Source organism: Dermacentor silvarum, chromosome 4, assembly GCF_013339745.2.
Source record: "Dermacentor silvarum isolate Dsil-2018 chromosome 4, BIME_Dsil_1.4, whole genome shotgun sequence".
Lineage (NCBI taxonomy): Eukaryota > Metazoa > Arthropoda > Arachnida > Ixodida > Ixodidae > Dermacentor > Dermacentor silvarum.
In genome coordinates, this window is record NC_051157.2 from 220,989,046 (window position 1) to 221,009,064 (window position 20,019).

Below are 20,019 nucleotides of genomic sequence, written 5' to 3' on the forward strand. Positions count from 1 at the left end.
GAGCTCAGTCACATGGGTTTATTTCACATTTGGCGGGCTTTCATTAAACGCCGGCGTAATTCACCACCCTGCATGTGTGTTGCTGCAGAAAAAAAATAGCTCCGTCGTGTTGAAATGCCCTCAAGAACGAAATGAAACGTAATAGGCCCTAACGTTAATATTAAACATTTTCCGCAATTAATCCTTAATGATTAACTAATTAGGCGCAACATAAAACTTACCATAAGGAGCGTCACATGACAGCAACACATATGTCATTGATTTCATTGAGTTGTGGCTGCCCGCATTCAATAAAATCATCGGTTCTAGTCACATAAAAAGCCTGTATAAATGTATGTATGTACGTATATACACGCACGCAGGTAGGCAAGCACGCACGCGCGCACGCACGCACGCACACACAGGAGCGCCCACACTGAAAGAGTCAAAATCACGTCATGGATGTTTTTTTTTACGCAACGAAACAGGTGTGTTTGCATTGATGGGCGCCCGAAAAAGCGTTTGTTCCAATTACGCGCAGCAAGGACGCTTTTTGATGGGGAAGGCAGATGGCTTGAAGGTGCACGTCCTCATCGTTTCTAAACAATTTCTAAACAAAATTGGTCTCACTGTCCCTCCAATAATACCAAGTGGCTCGAGGCTTCGTATTGCATATTAACTGAAAGAATTACACTCACATTAAATGCCGCAAGAGGACCAAGCGGGGCACTTGCTTCGCGGAGGTGCATTCGCCCAAATTTTATAGCTATAGCCCGCCTGCAGCTACAAAATCAGCAATCGCATCAGCAGGGGCGGGACGCGCAAGCAGCGTTGCACGCAAATTTGGAGCATAAATCGCAGCGCTACCGAGGCCAAAGTGGTGTATCAATTCGGACGGACGCTTTCCAGAACGCTAGTAGCCGTTCAAACAGGGCGCAGAGTTAAGAGATAGCGCTGACAAAGCGGCGAACGCGCGTGTTGACAAAGTGCTAAACAACATTAGCCGGGCGGCGCATGCAAGCGACGTTCCGCACAACTTGTCCGTGGAAATATCAAAAGCGGCTCTCACGTTTTCCTTGAATCGGTCAGCCGGGGCACTTTGGTGTACGCGAGAGCTGCTTTTTAATATCTACATCAATATCTCGAAACTGGTGTCATCCCGAGAATTCGTTTCGAGTGGATCCGCCTTGCAAACTCCACGGCTACAGTTTGTAAATTCCAACGTGGTCCATCGGGTAATTAGTTAGCCTAATTAGTGACTTTTTGATTATTATTCGGCTAAGCATTTCAATTGCTTGTGCAAGTAATGTCCCCCACTTAGAGCAGACCATCTCATGAACTAGACTTGGGCATTCTGCAACAGGCAACCTTTAGGAGTTTTTCAAAGTGTTCACTGAAGCCCGCTGTATATATATATATATATATATATATATATATATATATATATGCGTGTGTGAGTGACAGTCACGTGGGGTTAATTAACATTTCGCGGGCTTTCATTAAACGCCGGAATAATTGACCACCCTGGATGTGTGTTGCTGCAAAAAAAAATAGCTCTGTCGTTTTGAATTGACCTCAAGAACAAAATGAAACGTAATTGGCCCTAAAGTGAATAATAAACACTTCCCGCAATTGATACTTATTATTTAACTAATTAGGCGCAATATAAAACTTACCATAAGGAGCGTCACATGACAGCAAAACATATGTCCTTCGTTTCATTGAGTTGTGGCTGCCCACTGTCAATAAAATCATCGGTTATAGTCACATAAAAAGCCTGTATAAATGTATGTACGTATATACACGCACGCACGCGCGCGCGCGCACACACACACACAGGACCCTTACAAAAATTTTTGTAGGAAGTCTATATAAAGTGTGTAGACATTTGTCTATGAAGTCAACAGACTTTTTGTAGACGTTTCTTTAGACTAGTCTACAGACAGTCTATGGACTTATGGCCATACACTAATTGTAGACTAGTCTACAAAATGTCTGAGTCTATAGACTGACTATAGACTGTCTATAGATCAATAAAATTTCACTTTTGTAGACAAATGTCTATAGAATGTCTATAGACAAATGTCTATAGGCTTATATAGTTCTGCTTTTGTAGAATTAAGTCTATAAAATGTCTATAGACAGATGGCTATAGACTATCTATAGACTACTCCTATAAACCAGTCAATAGACAGTCTATGGACTTATGGCCTTACACTATTTGAAGACTAGTCTACAAAATGTCTGAGTCTATAGACTGACTATAGACGGTCTATAGATCAATTTAAATTCACTTTTGTAGACAAATGTCTGCAGAATGTCTATAGACAAAAGTCTATAGGCTTATTTAGTTTTACTTTTGTATACATAAGTCTATAAACTATCTACAAACGTCTATAGAGTATCTATGGACTATTCCTATAGACCAGTCTATGGACAATCTATGGACTTATGGCCGTACACATTTTGTAGACTAGTCTACAAAATGTCTGATTCTATAGATTGACTAAAGACGGTCTATAGATCAATTAAAATTCACTTTTGTAGACAAATGTCTGCAGAGCGTCTATAGACAAAAGTCTATAGGCCTATATAGTTTTACTTTTGTAGACATGTCTATGAAATGTCTACAGACTATAAACTATTCCTATAGACCAGTATATAGTCTGTCTATGGACGTATGGCCTTACACTTTTTGTAGAATGTGGTACAGTCTGCCTACAGAGAGTTCCTGTAGATCAGTCTATAGCTAATCTATAGACTTCAGCCTTACAATTTTACAGGGTGTCCCAGCTAACTTAAATTTAGTGAAGCTGTTCAATGAAAAATAATATTAAGAAAAGACGCTGCAATAAGATCCGATTTTAAGACCTATGGCGTGCATTCGGCCGTGAATTGAGAGGTCTGACCTGTAGGTCTTTTTATGATCATATATCTTGCACCGTGTTGTTTTTAACCTTTCATTTTCATTGACCAGCTTGGCTAAAATTACTAGGACACCATATATACAGATAATACACCACATTTTGCCAACTATGTTTCGGCAGGCAATGTTATTCTATAAACACTCGCTGCTGGGGTTTGCTAATAAGCAGTTTATTGGAAATGTCTACAAAAATTTATTGTACCCAGTATGCATATGGGAACATACATAGGGAACTGTACATAGAAAAGCATGCATGCAGATGGAAGCAGTCAAAAATCTAAAATGTATGCAGCCGTGAATCATTATGTAAAGCTGCATGAGCATTTGTGTAATTGCACATTGAAGAAAGTTTAGTTGCATGCAATGCATTCGCTTGAATGAAATCTATCTGCAAGTTAGTTAAAATTTTTGTTTACATATGGCAGCAACAAAATTTTGAACGTATATTATGCATGTGCACCTGTTGCTTCCCATCTGCATTTATGCATTAATGTTAATACATTATTAATGATCCTGAACCAGCTGCACTCTCACATGTTGCAGAAACAAATATTTCAAGCAATTCCACTAGTGCAGACTCATGCAGTGCTACAAAGAAAACAAGTGCACCGATATTGAATGAACTGTTTTTATTGAACGATATAATACATTCATTTATTAAAATGCATGTCTTATGCTATCATCAAAAGAGAATATTTACATATTTACAGCTGCTTCCCCATGGCGAGCATGGTTGCCAGGCTGGCCTTGACCTTCGTGTAAGCCGTTCCGAAGGTGCTGCAGGTGCATGCTGCAAATATGTAGATACAACAATGTGAGGCAAAAATAACAAATAAGTATTTTTTGTACGTTCATTAAGCAGCTTAATATATTCGCTCAAACCACTTAAGTCAATCCTTAATACGGTTTAACTATGCCTAATGGCTGCTTGTCAATACAAAACAGTACCATCGCATAATGTTTCACTCTACCGTATGGTGAAAAATTAAACTGTTACAATTGCTGCTGGTGCCAGCAACAGTATGTTACATCTTTTGACAAGGCCATATGACACATAATGTACTTAATTAGCCCAAATGACCTCTATATGAATTGCTGAAACTAGGCTACCCAGTTGGACTGCTTACATTTTTGGCTGGTAATTAAATATATCCGCGCGGATTGATATGCTCAGAAGAGTGACTGGAGTATTGAACGTATCATGCCAAAGATTGTAATTTATTTTCCCTAATACACATTTAAATGTCTTTCTCGTACTCTTAACTCATACATCATTGGCCATAACTTCAATACAAGGCAGATGGATTGATTGTGTCGATATGGTCACTTAGTTTCCTATAGATAATCATATCTTTCTGGAATGCTGACACGGTTGCAAGTTAGGTATACCACATGAGCACAAGAAATACCCCGTGAGCACTTTCTGTGTTGTGGCACGACACATATGCACCTTCTGGGAAACAAAACTGAAACTGTCATTACAATGAATGCTATCACAGTAAATAATTGAAGGCGCTCTATAACATAAGTATTTTTTCTAGAGTTTCGAGGTTCAGGACACTTACGTAATGCAAAAAGATTGAGTAAGAAATGCCCCATGTCAGCCATGCTTCACTTTCATTTCTTTTTCAGAAAATCGTTCGTATTTTTAATTTTTTGGGAGGTGAAATGCTTCAAAAATATGTTTAAGACAGCGATTCTCTGGAAACATTGTATGGAAATAACAAGACAGCATACCTATGTTGACATTTTCAATTTCCCTGGTGTTTTTCCAAGCTTTCCCTGGCTGTTTTCATGAAAATTCCCTGGCAGTCTATGACACCCGCAGTTTAGGGGCAATAACAAATATTGTGGTTTAATGCTTGCCAAATTACTGCCAGTACATAATTATAATTATAACGAATAACACGTCAGTCACTTGAAATACACTATTAGATTCAGCTGAATTGAAGCACTTGTTTAATAAAGCTGACAAGGGCTTGGCCAAGTTCGTAATTCATGGCAACACGAGCACAGCACAGAAAATCCTCAAACTCTCCTCAAACCAATGGCTTCAGTTTCAAACGTGTAAAGGGTGCTTCCCCGAACCACTAATTTATTGTTCTCCAATTCTTTCGGTTAAGTTGCGAAGCTGCGATTGACTGGGCTTATCGCGAGTTTCGTGCTCTGAAAGCTTTTGCGGTTATATATATTTATACTGGTTGCCAGGAGCCCCATAAATACTCCTACTTTTGACTTTCGAAAACGGCAGCACACGCTGCTGATGCATGACCCGCAAACACGGCCTTTCATCTGAGTACGCTAGCATTTATTCAACTGTACGTCTCTTTTAGACAATTCGTCACTCTAGCACAATTTCGAGGTATATACATAAAGCGCTTTAGATGAGTTTTATTAGACAGGCAGCGCAGCGTTTATGGCCGCCGATCGAGCGCCACAAAACGAGACCTGCCCACAGTACGCCGCTTAACACACACAATCCGCGCTTATTTCTGCTCACTATCCACGTTAAACATGGTGTATTTCCTTTTTCACGGACATTGACAATGATGGTAAAATGAACAAGCGCGAGCGATCACTTGCCGTTAAACATTCCCTATAGTAGAATCGAGAACCCGAGCGCGTTTACAAACCAAACGACAAATCGACAGTACGCCCGAGTCGCCTACATTACATGCAGCCGGTTCGCGCTACGAAATACGCTCACCTAGTCATGAGCTAGTGACGGAAAACATCGTTAAAACTTACCGTTCAGTGTAGTTGACGTGTGATGCCACAAAGTCGAGACGAATACACAGACACAAAGGTGCAGGCAGCTCACCAGCAGCAACAAGCGTTGACTTGCCTGGCGCAGCCGTTGAGAATTCGAATCGACGCGGAGAGATGGCGCGCCGCCGTTGCTGCCGCTGCGCATGCGCAAACGCTGAGGCCGCCGACGGCGTACGTGCTCCGAGAAACCCGAGCGGCTTTGCCCTTTTCTTTTTTTTCTTTTTTTTTATGGTCGCGCTCTCTCTCTCGCTCTCTCTCTCTCTCTCTCTCTGCGTTCCATGCGCGCGAAACCGGTTGCTTTCACCTTCCGTTTTTCAGTTCTTTCCATGGAAGAAGGAAATGCCTTGGCGCGCTCTATTACAAACGCTGTGGGCTATCGCATGGAGCAAGAGCGCACACTTGGATGAACGCAGCGTTTGTAAAAACCGTTAGCACGCAAGTCAGGCGCTAGCATTATGGCCAACGACGATGAGTAATGCAGTGCATTTCTAGCATAGCTTCCAACGTACTGCCAAATAAGATACCTGCGCACATGTTAGTGCACATTTGTCTGTTCCGGTGATATGTCAAAGCAATCAATACACTAATGACGCACGCATATGCTCGGCCGCACAGGCATATAGCGCCCGGAAAGGACTGGGTCCATGGGCTCAGAGTATCTGCCACACATTGTAAGTGAACGAGAAGCTTTAATGAATTTATAGCGCGGGATATCAGTCTGCGAAAAACCACGCGATATTAGTGATGCAGCCTAGATATGGGGAGAACCTAAAGAGTATCTGAGAATCAGACGACACATAAGGCGCACACCTCATGCGCGACATCGGTTCATCGCACACTAGCAAATTCTGCGTTGTCAGCTATACACATTACAAGTCTCTGTGTTAGCTTGATGCCTGTTTGTAATCCGCTTCTTGCTAAAACTGGCATTCATAACATCTATTTACATGATTGGATCGGCAGTTTGTTTTCTTTATTTTACTGCCGCAAACGTAATGCTATGAAAAACAACTGTAAAGACTGTCTTGGGATTGCCGAGAGCGACTACGGAGGTCATATAATGTGGTGAACAAATGCGGAAGTAGATACACCATATCTATAATACACTTTCCAAAAGGCTTTAAAGAAATGTCAGCAGTATATACAATACCAGTGGCTTATATCAAACGTTGCTCCGTATTATCCGCCTGTACCCCCCCTTGGTTACAGCGTACACGGGTTGGGCCGAGTTTAACGACTTTTGTCTATACACGGCAAGTAAATCTCAAGCAATAAGACGTTTACAATATCGGCTGTCCTTTAGTTCATCTCACAGCTTACCGCAATCGGTATACGGTCTGTTCGCTCGAGTTAACATGATCTTTGGTGATGTCCCACCCTACAGCCTTCATCGGGGGGAAGGGGGAGGGGGGATATAGGAAACCATTAAAGAATAATTTCAATCACATAGAAGTATATATTCCGCCTCCGTGTGGTTCGCAAGGAAAAATTATCGTCGGGGATGCATTCCCGACTAACTAGGGTGCCGGGCCCAGAGGTTACATGTTAAAAACCAGTGCAATACTGGATGAAACTCGGCGAGCAGACTCTTAAACACCTAAATATCTGGTAAAATAATACTTAAGAACTGCGTAATTCAATGACAGAGATGCCATGGTGACCTTTATTGCTTTTCTCTGTAGACATTCTATAAACTGGCAATCGGCTAAAGAAATAGCAAACAGGAAAACTTTTGCATATAAACGGTGTATATAGACTAGAGCACTGCACGGGCCGATTTTTTCAGCCCGGGCCCGGCCCGGGCCCGTTTTTACGTTGGGCAGCCCGCCCGAGCCCGATCAAAACTTTTATGGCGAGACCCGGGCCCGGAAATAATCTACGTTACCCGCCCGGCCCGGCCCGCCACCCCTTTACCTTAGGCCCGAGCGCGGCCCGAGCCCGACTCGAAACCGGCCCGAACCCGGCCCGAGACCGAAAAATAATGTTTTTGAGAGTTGAGACGCCCGAGAATAACTCACTGCACGTTACATGCACACTACCAGAAAGCCCGAGCCCGGCCCGGGCCTCGTCAAAAAGCACACGCCGTGCCCGAGCCCGTGAAAAAACTGTTCTACCCGGCCCGGCCCGGCCCACGGGCCGGGCCGGGCTCGGGCTTTCGGGTAAGCCCGAGCCCGTGCAGTGCTCTAATATAGACCGCTAATATAGACAAAAAACACAATTTAACGAATTTTGTCAAGACTAAATTTATAGACGGGGAATAGATAAAAGAAGTAGACACCTTATCAACTTTCACCTATAGAAAATCTGTAAACGAAGCGTATACAAAAATAATCAACACCTTATTGACTGTCGCCTATAGACAGTCCTTAAACACAGAATGAACAAGAATAATAGACACGGTATCGACTTTGGTCTATACGTAGTCTATAGAGCGGAAGATCACAATAAGAAACAAACAAATTATCGACTTCTTTCTGTAGACCGACTATAGAATGGAAGTAAACAAAAAGAAATAAAAATCTTATTAATTTTTGTCTATAGACAATTAATGGACAAGAATAAATAGAGACCTTATCGAATTTTTTTCTATAGGTTGTCTATAGAGAGGAAGTAGACAAAAATAAACAAACATCTTATCGACTTTTTTCTGTAGACAGACTATAGAATGGGAGTAGACAAAAAGAAACAAAAATCTTAGTAACCTTTGTCTAGCGACAGTCTATAGGCAATGAATAGACAAGAATAAATACAGACTATATCAACTTTTTTCTATAGATAGTCTATAGATAGGAAGTAGACAGAAATAAACAGACAACTTTTCAACTTTGTTTGTAGACCGACTATAGAATGGGAGTAGACAAAAAGAAATAAAAATCTTACTAACTTTTGTCTATAGACAGTCTATAGACAATGGATGAACAAAAATAAATAGAAACTGTATCGACTTTTTTTATAGATAGTCTATAGAGAGGAAGTAGACAAGAAGAAACAAACACCTTATCGACTTTTTTTGTATAGACTGTCTATAAGAAGTGAGTATACAAAAAGAAATAAAAATCTTATCAATTTTTGTCTATAGACAATCTATAGACATTGAATGGGCAAGAATAAATAAAGACTATCAACTTTTTTCTATAGATAGTCTATAGAGAGGAAGTAGACAAGAAGAAACAAACATCTTATCGACTTTTTTCTATAGACTGTCTATAGAATGTGAGTAGACAAAAAAATAAAAATGATATCAACTTTTGTCTATAGACAGTCTATAGATTATTTATCAACAAAAGAACAAATCTATAAAAAGGCAAAGTTGTCTACAAGTAGTCTATAGACATTCTACAGACAGTCTAAACTCATTTTTGTACGGGGAGCGCCCACACTGAAAGAGTCAAAATCACGTCATGGATTTACGGAAATAAGAACGCCGAAGTGCGTCATAGCGTAAGAAAGCTGGAACACTTGTTTAAATAGTATCAGCGGTGGCCAGTGACTGTTGATATGGATGCGAATAGAGTCACTGGAAAAATTTTAGAGTATCGCATTTGTTTTCCGCGCGCCGCCGCCTGCCGCGGCCACCGGTGATTGGGGCGCTCGTGTCACGTGACCTTTTGCCGCCATATTCCTTCCAAGCCCTTTCAGTTGGCACAGCGAACCCGTAGCGTACGCACCGCGCACGGAGAGCACTGCGCCGTTTCGTTCAACGCTTGCGTTCCGCTTGCGAACACAGGCGTCAGAAATAACCCATCATCATGCCTGGTTGCAGCGCCTTCGGGTGTAGCAACCGATCGGAGTCCGGGAAGGCATTTTTCTCTATTCCGTGCGGGAAGGACGACGGTGAACGACGTTCTGCGTGGCTCCACAGAATTGGCCGCAAGAACTTCGCGCCCTCGAAGAACACCCGCTTGTGCGAGGTAAGTTTCTTGAATAACTAGTTTGCTGGACAGTTATTGCTTTCAAGTGACTGTACTTGCGTGTGACCGCTAAACTTTACCTGTCTAGTTCACGCTCTCTGCGTGCGGCTATTGACCACTACGTAGCTAGCACACGTGGTTTTGAGTGAGCTGTTCTGTTCGCGTCGCTCGCTTTGTTTCATGCTATTGAAAATCGCCCTGTACCTATCTTTCAAGTAAGGTCTCCGGTTCGCGCGGCCCGCTCTGCTTTGCGCTATTGTTTCCAGTAAACTGTTCGGTTCGCGCGGCTCGCTTTGTTTTGCGCTATTGAAAATCGCCCAGTACCTATGTTTCAAGTAAGCTCCTCTACTTAGTGCTGTTGAAAACATCGCAATACGTACTTTCTAGCAAGCTCTCCACTGTTTCATTCGGTTTGCGCGCCGCGTTTGAAGAAAACGCACATACATGTCAAGTAAGCTGCAGTAATTGGCGCGGCTTGATTCGCGCGGCTCGTTGGAAACAACAAACATGCATTTGAAGTGAGCGTGTTGTGCTACAGAGTAAAAGGAGGCGGTTCCCATGAATAACGTGTTTTAAACAAGCACCAGGTCTATACAGAAAATGTCGCTTCAAAATGTCTTCTATAGATTTCCTGACTCTGTTTTTTGCGACTACTTACACTTTATATATTTTAAGCACTATCACAGGGTAGGTTTATTAACATTCCTGTTTTTCTTTGTTTTCTTCATGGACAAACTATAGGACCATTTCATTCTTGATGATTTTTAGAAACCAAGAGTCGATGGTAAAAAGAAGTTGAAGTGGAAGGCAATACCAAGCATTTTTGCACATCGGCCGCAGAAAAATCCCAGAAAGCCACCATTTCCTAGACTCCAATACTCGCTGCAAGCAAGCACTGTCTCGCAACCAGACTGCCGCCAGCCGACAACTGATATCCTGGGAGATGCAGTTGAGGCACCACAGCCAACAGGGAGCCAAGGAGCATCTGAGGTCCCAGAAGACACTCCAGGTACCCAGGGAGCACCTGACTTCCTAGGAGAGACTGACAGCTCTGCTGTGATTGGAAATCCAGCAATGGAATGCACCACAGCAGGTACTGTGTGTATTATGCAATTACGCAAATTCACAGTATATTTGAAAACATAAATTCTAGTCTGAAATCCTCTGGATTGCATTTATTGAATTGTGATCAAGTAATAAGCATTGCCTGAATGTAAAATGCGATCAATTAAAGGGAACACTCTTGTATGTGGCCTTCACTTTGCTGACACTCTTGCTACAAGTGGTGAATAAAGCTATCGCTTGTTTACCTACAGCATGATCAAAACAGACAGGACAGTAAGTGAAGGATTAGACGAGCACTGTGGCGAATTGTTACGGCATTGTGGCTCTCTTTTTCATGTCTGAGAAAATTGTCCAGGCTGTGCAGTCACGCGCAGAGGCCTCAAGTTCAGTATTACACAGTGCTTGCAAGAACAGACACAGGTAGAGATTAGTGCCGTGCGGTGACCATGTTTGCGAAATTTCGCTGTCATGCGAATTTTGCACTTCGGCTAGACTGGTTGATGTATCAACAAAAAATTGCGGGAACCTTTTTTCTAGGTTGAAGAACCAATTTGGTTTTACATTGCTCATGTACACCTGTTTTTTGTTACATCTGGTTTGGAGGAACAAAAACGAAAAAGCCCACATCATAGAGGAGGCATACCAGATTGAAAAACGTTCTTGTTCATAGTGTTATTCAATCGTGTTTTGCGGTTTTTTGGGTGGCACTTTCAATGTTATTGGTTTGTGCATATCTGAGTGTTTTCTATTTATAAGTGATTTACTCGCAATAAATATTCTGCGTGAGTAAAAACATAGGTAAATGTAGTTGCATAGATTCACCCAACTAGCAACAGCAAAAGCAGCAAACTGCATATTTATGGAGAAAGGCGCCACTTCCATCAGCCACAAGTCATCTGCTGCAAAGCCGATTTTAGGCTTTCCAGATGAAAAAATTCACCTGTGCTTTACATTCACGTGTTCACTTATGTCTACTAGCAGGTGTGTCATGTATTTTATCTGGATCACTGCGTTCAGCAGAGCTCTTATTTATGCCGTTAATTTATCCCCTTCACCGTCAACTTCAAGATTTTGCACAATATCTTGTAACCTGTCTTTACACAATCTTTGCTTCTTGGGCCAATCCATCCTGACATCGTCTCATTTGCAGTGTTTCTGTCACGTTCGAGAACATACCAACAAGCCCAACTCAATGTTTCTCGATGCTCTTTTTTCTTCAGTGTTTTAGAGCCAAACTGCGTATTTTAAGCATTCGCCAAATCGCCCATAGATTCAACCTTATCTGAAATGCAACTTCGAACACCACCTATTATCATAGTTCCACACATTCATTTTAAATCCTTATTTCAGATTCTCGAAAGATTTTATTGTTGGAATTATTTGCTAAATAATGCATTAAATCAATTTTCCAGCAGAAGATGACCCAATGGATGAGGTTCTAGTGTTAAAACGCCAACTCAACCTGGAACAAAAAAAACGAGCGAAGGCTGAAGAAGAATGTAGAAACCTGCGACAGTCCTTCGACAAGATTTTTGCAGAAGATCAACTGCGTTATTTGCAAAAACGGACAATGAGGGGATCTGCGTGGACTGACAAAACAATTCAGGACTCGTTAAAAGTGCGACTCGCCTGCGGATCGAGAGGTTACGAGTACCTCCGCGACAATGGATGGCCACTGCCTGCAGAGAGAACGCTCCAAAAGAACATCGAGAACATCAAGTTTTCGCCAGGTACGTATCACCCTTTTTGTACAGGAAACAATCTCGGAGCCACAATAGATCATTAATGCAGTAATTTTGTCTTTTTCAGGTAACCAGCAGAGAGCTAGCTGTGAGTGATACACTACTGTGTACGACACACACGAAACGGAACAGTTATCATGAGCATCTGGTTTGATTCAGATAATTGTCTCTCTGCTGGTTACCTTTGTTGCCAGTTTATCTAGAGAATTGTTGAACAATGGGTAAGATTTTCACTAAGGTAATTTCTGCGTTTAAACTTGACCTCATTACCCAAAAGTGTACAGCGTCGGTGAGAACAGTCCGCCGTATCGTTACAGGTATTCTTGAAGACATATTTCCTGCACTTGCGGCAAAAGTTTCAACATTCAAATCAGAAGACCGGTATGCTGTTGTCATGCTTGACGAAATGCAACTTACCCCAGGGCTTGACTACGATTGTACTACAAATTCTATCATCGGTAAGTACTCAAGCAGGTTTTTAAATGTGGCCTTGGTGTAAAAGCATATAAAGCATTGCCGCATATTAGCACTTAAATTGAAAAACAAAGTAGGGCACGTTCTTTAGCTGAACAGAAAGTGTGTTACATGTGCTTTGAAGTTCAGGCGTGCTCCAGACGTGAAATCGACAGCCCACTTACTACCTCAAATGCTATATGATGCTATAGCACTGTACAGTGTCCACTAAAAGGCACATAGCCAACACAGAAATACATCAAAGATGTCTACCCAGCAAACTTCAGCATACAGATAAACATGTTTATTCATTGGACTACTAAATGATACCATAACAGCATTCACGGATGTTGTTCATTGGATGAAATGTGGGCATTCATCTCCGGCACTTAAAAGCAAATTAATTGCAGTGAAGCATTTAAGCAAATAAAACGCCTCATTGCGGGTAGTGTATATAAAAAGACGCCTCCGAGCAAAATATTGCTTCACTTTATTTCTTTTTATTTTTTGATAAAAAGGGTACTCCTGAAGTAAAAGAAGTCCAAACTTCCTTTTTTTCATTTGGTGCTCTAACCACTCTGCCAATTACATAAATGTGACATCGCAGGCTTGTGTGTATCTTCCCCTATTTTCACCGTCTTCCTGCTCGAAAGATTCCAAATTGTGCACAGTAATATTTCTTTATTGGAAACAGGTACCCCTATCAGATGCTTCCAAAATTTATCATTGAGCTCGTGTGGAAATTGCAATGTAATGTCACCCATTACTATTCATTTTTGCATGTTTACCCAAGCCTTAGATCATTGTGAAACTCGCTTGGAACTATTGAAGTGTAATATACCAATCTAATGTAAAAAAAACATTTCTTTTCATTCTCTTTAAAGAACTATTCATTCTGGCTTATGACGCGGTTTCCAAATGTGCATTTGTGTCCAACTTTAACAGGATATCCTACAGTAACATCATCGGACCCGAGTGCAGCAGCAGGATTTGCAACACATGCCCTTGTGTTTATACTTGGGGGAATTACGTCCAGGTGGAAACAGACAGTGGCATACCATTTCTCTGGTAAGTAATGCATCACTACATCATTTCTGGAATGCACAACATACTTAAGAGGCCCCCTGAAACACTTTTTGAACATAGTGAGAAAATGTTGCCGATTGGCCATAGAGGCTGCTATGAACATGAGCCTAATATTACTGCACTGCATGCAGCAGAAAATTTGCCATCTCGTGTCAAACACGGTGATAAATCTCTTTCCCTCGCTTCCGCAATGCCGTCACATCAAAACCAGTTAGCCGACCAATGCTATTGGCTGAAAAGCATTCTCAGTAATACGTAATTGCCAATTCTGAGTTAAATAAATGAAATGTATATGTTTGTAATCTCAACAACACCGGAAAATCATTTCATCTTTGCCCTGTGCGTAGCTGCGTCTGCTGCGCGTGGCCTTTGCGATGTTAGCAGCAGCGTACTGCATGGAATGGTCTACTGTGGCCACCTCTAGGTGCCACAAGCCCTTTTGCCACTGCAACAATCGGCTTGTAGTTGAATGCCACTGCAACACCGCTGTGTAGCTTCCAGTTCACTGGTGGAGACTAAAAGAGAGAGCCAGGTATTAGTGCGATAACTCCTTTACTTAGAAAGTATTCGAAAATTTTTTGAGGCACGAGATTCGTGAGACGAGGTCCTTTAATAGTGAGGCCATTCTATGATTAGCTTGAAAGTGTTTCAGGCCCCCCCCCCCAAAAGAAACTAATCTTTTCACTCTGTTAAGTTTCCATTAAAATGAATGTTATTAAGCTAGAAAAGAAGTAAACCTGTCATGAGGATTTTGGTCTTTTTGTTGCAGCTGATTCCTTTGACGCAAAGCAGGTATTGGCCATACTTTTCGACATCATCGCACGATGTGAAGCCATTGGTCTGTCTGTAGACTGTGTTACTTCCGACATGGGGAGTGGAAACCAGGCCATATGGAGATTGTGCAATATCGTAGCCACAAGGTATGGGCACCCACGAACCACATGCCCCCACCCCTGTAAAGGAGATCGCAGCTTGCACTTCCTCGCGGATGCACCCCACCTTCTGAAAAACTTGCGTGGTCATCTGGTGAGACAGCAGAAGATAATTCTAGATGAGGCAACTGTGGTGAACAATAAGCTGCCAACCAATGAGGTATGGTATCCTGGAAGCAATTGCATTTCCTTGTAGTTGCTGAAACTAGCCCCTTTATTCTGTGTTTTTCTTTTAATGTTCACAAGTTCTCATACTTCAGTCTCTGCAAATCAACAGCCTGTTACATCCACTGCAGGCCTCTGCCAGCAACCTCCTCTTGCAACAGCTGACTCCATGTTATGCCTGCAAATTTCCTAATTTCATCAAACCACCCAATTCTCTACTGTCCTAAACTGTGCTTCCCTTCTCTTGGTACCATTTTAGTTGTACTAATATATTAGACCAACCATTATCTACTCTACACATTTATGATTTTTCTTCTTAATCTCAATTAATATTAGTGTAAATCTATATCACTGACCTGTACACGACGATTTTGATGTTTCGGTGCCCTTAAGAAAACCTTCTTTGAGTGACCAACTTGCTTGTTCAAGCAAGTAAATTGGTCACTGCTGAAACAGCTAATGTACTCTTGAATATGTGCCAAAGTGACTTTGTATAGATAGGGTAATGATCGCCATCCATTTTGTTAAGCTATGTCACCACCTTCGAGAAAAACAATTACAATTTTAGTCAAGGCTGCCGTTAAATTTAAGTCTATGTAGTTGGAACCTTTCAGGTGATTGCATTATGAAAACTATAAAAATATTTTTTTATTTTATTTAACATTTTCGAAATATGAGTGTTGAACCAACCGTCACAACTACGAAATGGTAGGCATGAAACAAATGCCGTTTGGCAGGAACCTAACGGGGATAGTAAACTGCAACACACCACCATGATAGCCATATCTTGGAGCAAAAGTGCATGATCACAAGACTAAAAAATGTAACTTGCAGCAGATTGTTTTCCGAAACAATTGCCATAGTATGAAAAGTCGCCACTCATTTTGGTTATTCTGCTTCATTGCACAGCTTAATATATACAGAAACAGCATGTAAAGCTTCATGCAAAAAAATGTCACAGTTTCGCCCTAAGGGCGAAGCAATGAATGCGATAGCAACACAGCAATGTCATACGAAGTAAGGTGAGCGGCTTTGGTAGCAACAACACGCAGAACTGTTGTCGACGCCATCGGCGTTTTGCCCGCGTTAGCTCAAAATGCGTGAGGCGTTGGTGACTGTTGCTGGAGCCTCTGATATAAATAGGCACTTGGTGCCGCAGCTAAACGTCGCTTCCCTTCCCTCCCCCTCCCCCACGGCCTCTCGCGCGTCTGAAGAAGGCGCGTTTGCTCTACATATATGGTGATTCTAAAGGAGAAAAGAGACGCCTACTTCTGCAGCCCTTAAGCGAGCACAGCGCAGAACGCGCGTTTGTTCTCCGCCGTGCGTTCACTCCCCGTGAAAGACGCGCCCCTCGCGCCCTTTCACTCGCACATACAGCGTTCGGCGCGCGGCGACGATTTCATCTCCAAATGACGTCATACGGAACCTCACGGCGACGGCGACGGCGACGCCGACGGCAGAAATCTGCTTTTGAGTGTCCATATAATTGCTATCGCAATAAAATATTTATTACAGAAAAGTTATCACTGCTTGTGTAACAATAAAATTTAAAAAAAAATGTTTTAAGAAAAATGGGTTCGAACGTAAGCATATGTCTAGGTGTTAAAAGCCCTCTAGTGAAAGTTTTAGCTGATTTGAAAACACAAGTGTCCCAGAATGCTTCTAAAAGCTTTTATAACAACTACTAAAACGAATTAACATTGCATAATATTCACAGGAAACAATATATTTGATGGAATTGCTCATGATTTGAAATAAAATAAGTTGTTTCAGATGCGAGCAGGAGGGGTTCGAAAAACGCACATTACTTTTCAACGGCTTAAGGTGGAAACTTAGTTTTTTTGCTAAATATTCTAGCATAACCAGAGAGCTTATAATAGTAGCTTACAACCAATATTTTTTCAGAAATTTCATTTTTGAAGGTCGTGATATACCTTAAGGCTGTTGTCACTAGTGAAAAGTTCCAGTCTCTAAATGTTACCTCTATTATTTCTGTTTCATCATTTGCTCCACAATGCCTAGTTTTTTTTCAAGCTTCTTTGTTCCAAGTTTATGCCCCATAAGTTATTACTGGTAGGATAGTGTCTTTTTTTAAGAAACAATAGTAAGCTGCCAGCCATGCATTGGGAGTGCCTGCCAAATGTAATTTGTTATTTAGATTGTCTTCTCATGATGCAGTCCCCTCTGACCTATTGGCCTTGATATTCTTGAACAGGTTCAAGAGGCTGAATGACAATGACGAACTCATTCATTCACCAGGCTAATGAATATCACTTTAATTTTTGCCGGTTGGAGTGCTAAATCACCAATAGCTTGCAGATATATGATGGCAAATATTAGCAGCGAGATGGTTTCCTCACCTTACTTTGGAACTGTAAACTCCAAATTAGGATTCAGTGTTTGTGTGCCGTTTCTCTTGAGATTTCTTGTCATCACAGGGCCACATCATGTATCAACATTGCTACATAAAAGATATAGTGTGACCATGAAATGCTGTATGTTTCCTTTCAGGTCAGCCTAAAGTATGTTCAGCAGCTGTGCGAAATCGATGAAAAGCACAGCCTCAAGCTTGCCCCGCATTTAAAGCTTAAGCACTTAAACCCCAGTCATTATGACAAAATGAACGTTAGCACAGCTTGTGCCTTGTTCAATCACAGTATCACAGCTGCTCTAAGACTTCTGGTAGAGCAGAAGAAGATAGAAGACAAAGCCTTGACAACTGCTTGGTTTTTAGACAAAGTGTTTAGGTGGTTTTCCCTGATGACGTCAAGGACACCGACCCTGGCACTGAGCGATTTATGCCCACAGAAAGGCAAAGAGACGGAGGCATTTCTTGGAGATTTTATTGAAATGTTCAGGAAGCTTCAAATTTTTGACCAAAGTAGGCCTAATGCATCATGGAAACCTGTGCAGACTGGCATGATCATAACAACAACTACGGCACTAAATCTTCGCGAACTGTATGTTAGATCCAAGGGCTTAAAGTTCCTGATGCTAAGTCGCTTCTCCCAGGATGCCCTGGAAAATCTTTTCAGTGCTATACGAGTAAAATCGCCTGTCCCTAGAGCCAGAGAATTTAAGTATACACTGCGACTTGTAGTGCTTGCACAGTTCTTTAAACCAAGCAAGCATGGCAGCTATGATACTGATGACTCTGTTCACTTGACGGATTTTCTGTGCTCGAGACCTGACTTAAGCGCAGAACTAGAGCCCGTGCAGATGCCCGTTATGACAGAGAATCTTGTACCAGAGGAGCAGGAATCACTGGAGTACTTGGCAGGATACATTGCTCAAAGTGTCAGTAAAAAGCATGGACTCTGTGACCATTGCAAAACCGCATTGGTCGAAACTGACATCACTCGGGCTGGCTTGCTTTTGCAGTTAAAGAACTATGTAGCCAACAAATCGTCCTTGTGCACACCATCTGCTTCACTCATGTCCCTCTTAGAATGTGCAGAAACCTACTACAGAAAAAATGAAGCTTCACTTGTAGCAGGAAAACTTCAGCTAAAACACGTTGGTGACTTGATTGCAGCAATTGAACCTGCATTTTCAGCACTTCCTACATGCCATGATGTTGCCAGTAAGGTTGTGCAGCAGTTTCTGTTGTGCAGACTACGCTTTAGCTTGCATAAAAATAATGAAGAAATGCAGAAGAAAGCACCACAATGACCAAAGTGCGCATCGAAAAGTGTGGGTATGCGTGCGGCTGTCAGTAATGTAAAGTAAGATGACTAAGAAGGACACTAAAAAGAAACTATTTTTAGAAAGAGTAAATTAGCCGTATACCTTAACAGATGCGACTTGCCACGAAAAGCGGCTTGGTAAGCCAGCAAAAATGCCTTGCAATTTCCCATGCTCACTCGCTGTGGCATCACGGCTTTTGACGGCATCTGCTAGGGCCTTGTTAACAGTTCATTTTTGTAAAGATGGACTACGTGGTGTTCTGAAAGAGCCAAGCCCTGAACTTGGGAAGCCTAAATGACATTTACTGAGTCATAACAAACCAAATCTAAGATAATCCTTCGAAATCCGTGACGCCACAATGATGTTTCGGTGTGGAAACAAAAAGATGGAACTTAAACCTCCATTTTCCTCTTTAATAGTCAACCTATTACGAATCAGTCACCAAAGAGTTTGGACAGATTATTAGTAAAAGTTAAGTTAGTGTTTCTCTTTAGTGTCCCTGTAGGTCTTCCTGCCATTGCAAAAAGTTTATTTTTTAGAAGGTTTACATAATTGTTTACTCTTGAGAACCTCTGGTCATAACGAATACTGTGGTATCAGTGTAGTTTATCAGCTAGAGCTTACTGTGTGAAACAAATGTCAATGTAGCTTAAGTTTTCAGAAGCGAAGTGCAAACTCGGTAGTGCACTTTCATTTCCTAGAGTAGAATGTGACAAAATTTTTAAGTGGAATATAGTTTGATGTATTAACTATGATGCTGCTTACCCAGATCAATGGACATCTCATTCCTAGCAAGTGAAAAAGGCAGTATCACCATATTTTGCTGATTTGTTGAGTTTTTATTACTATTTTTACATTGTTTATTACTGCCTATTTATTTTAATTTCTGTGTCAGTCGTGAAACGGTAAATAGGATGCTTGTTTAGAAATTACAGTTGTGTGCAATTGACTCTCTTATTCTGTGATATCTTAAATTTCTATTGATAGACGAGTATGTCTATTTGTACTAGTCATAGTAGCTTTCCTGGCAATTTTATTTGTGTACTGTAGAAATACATATATTCTGGAGGGTGTACTAACTCTTTAGTCCCTGCTCGTCACATGGCAGAGTTTGAAATGTATAAATTCATTTTCATAACACGTTTGCAGTTATTGTGCAAGTCCATAATTAATACATCTCACTCTGTCATATTTTTAAATCCCATTTATAGACTTAAGTTACATGTATTTGTCCTAGTCACAGTCGCTTTCCTGGCAAGTTCATTTCTCTATTGTACAAGTAATAACTTGGAGGGTGTACCTCC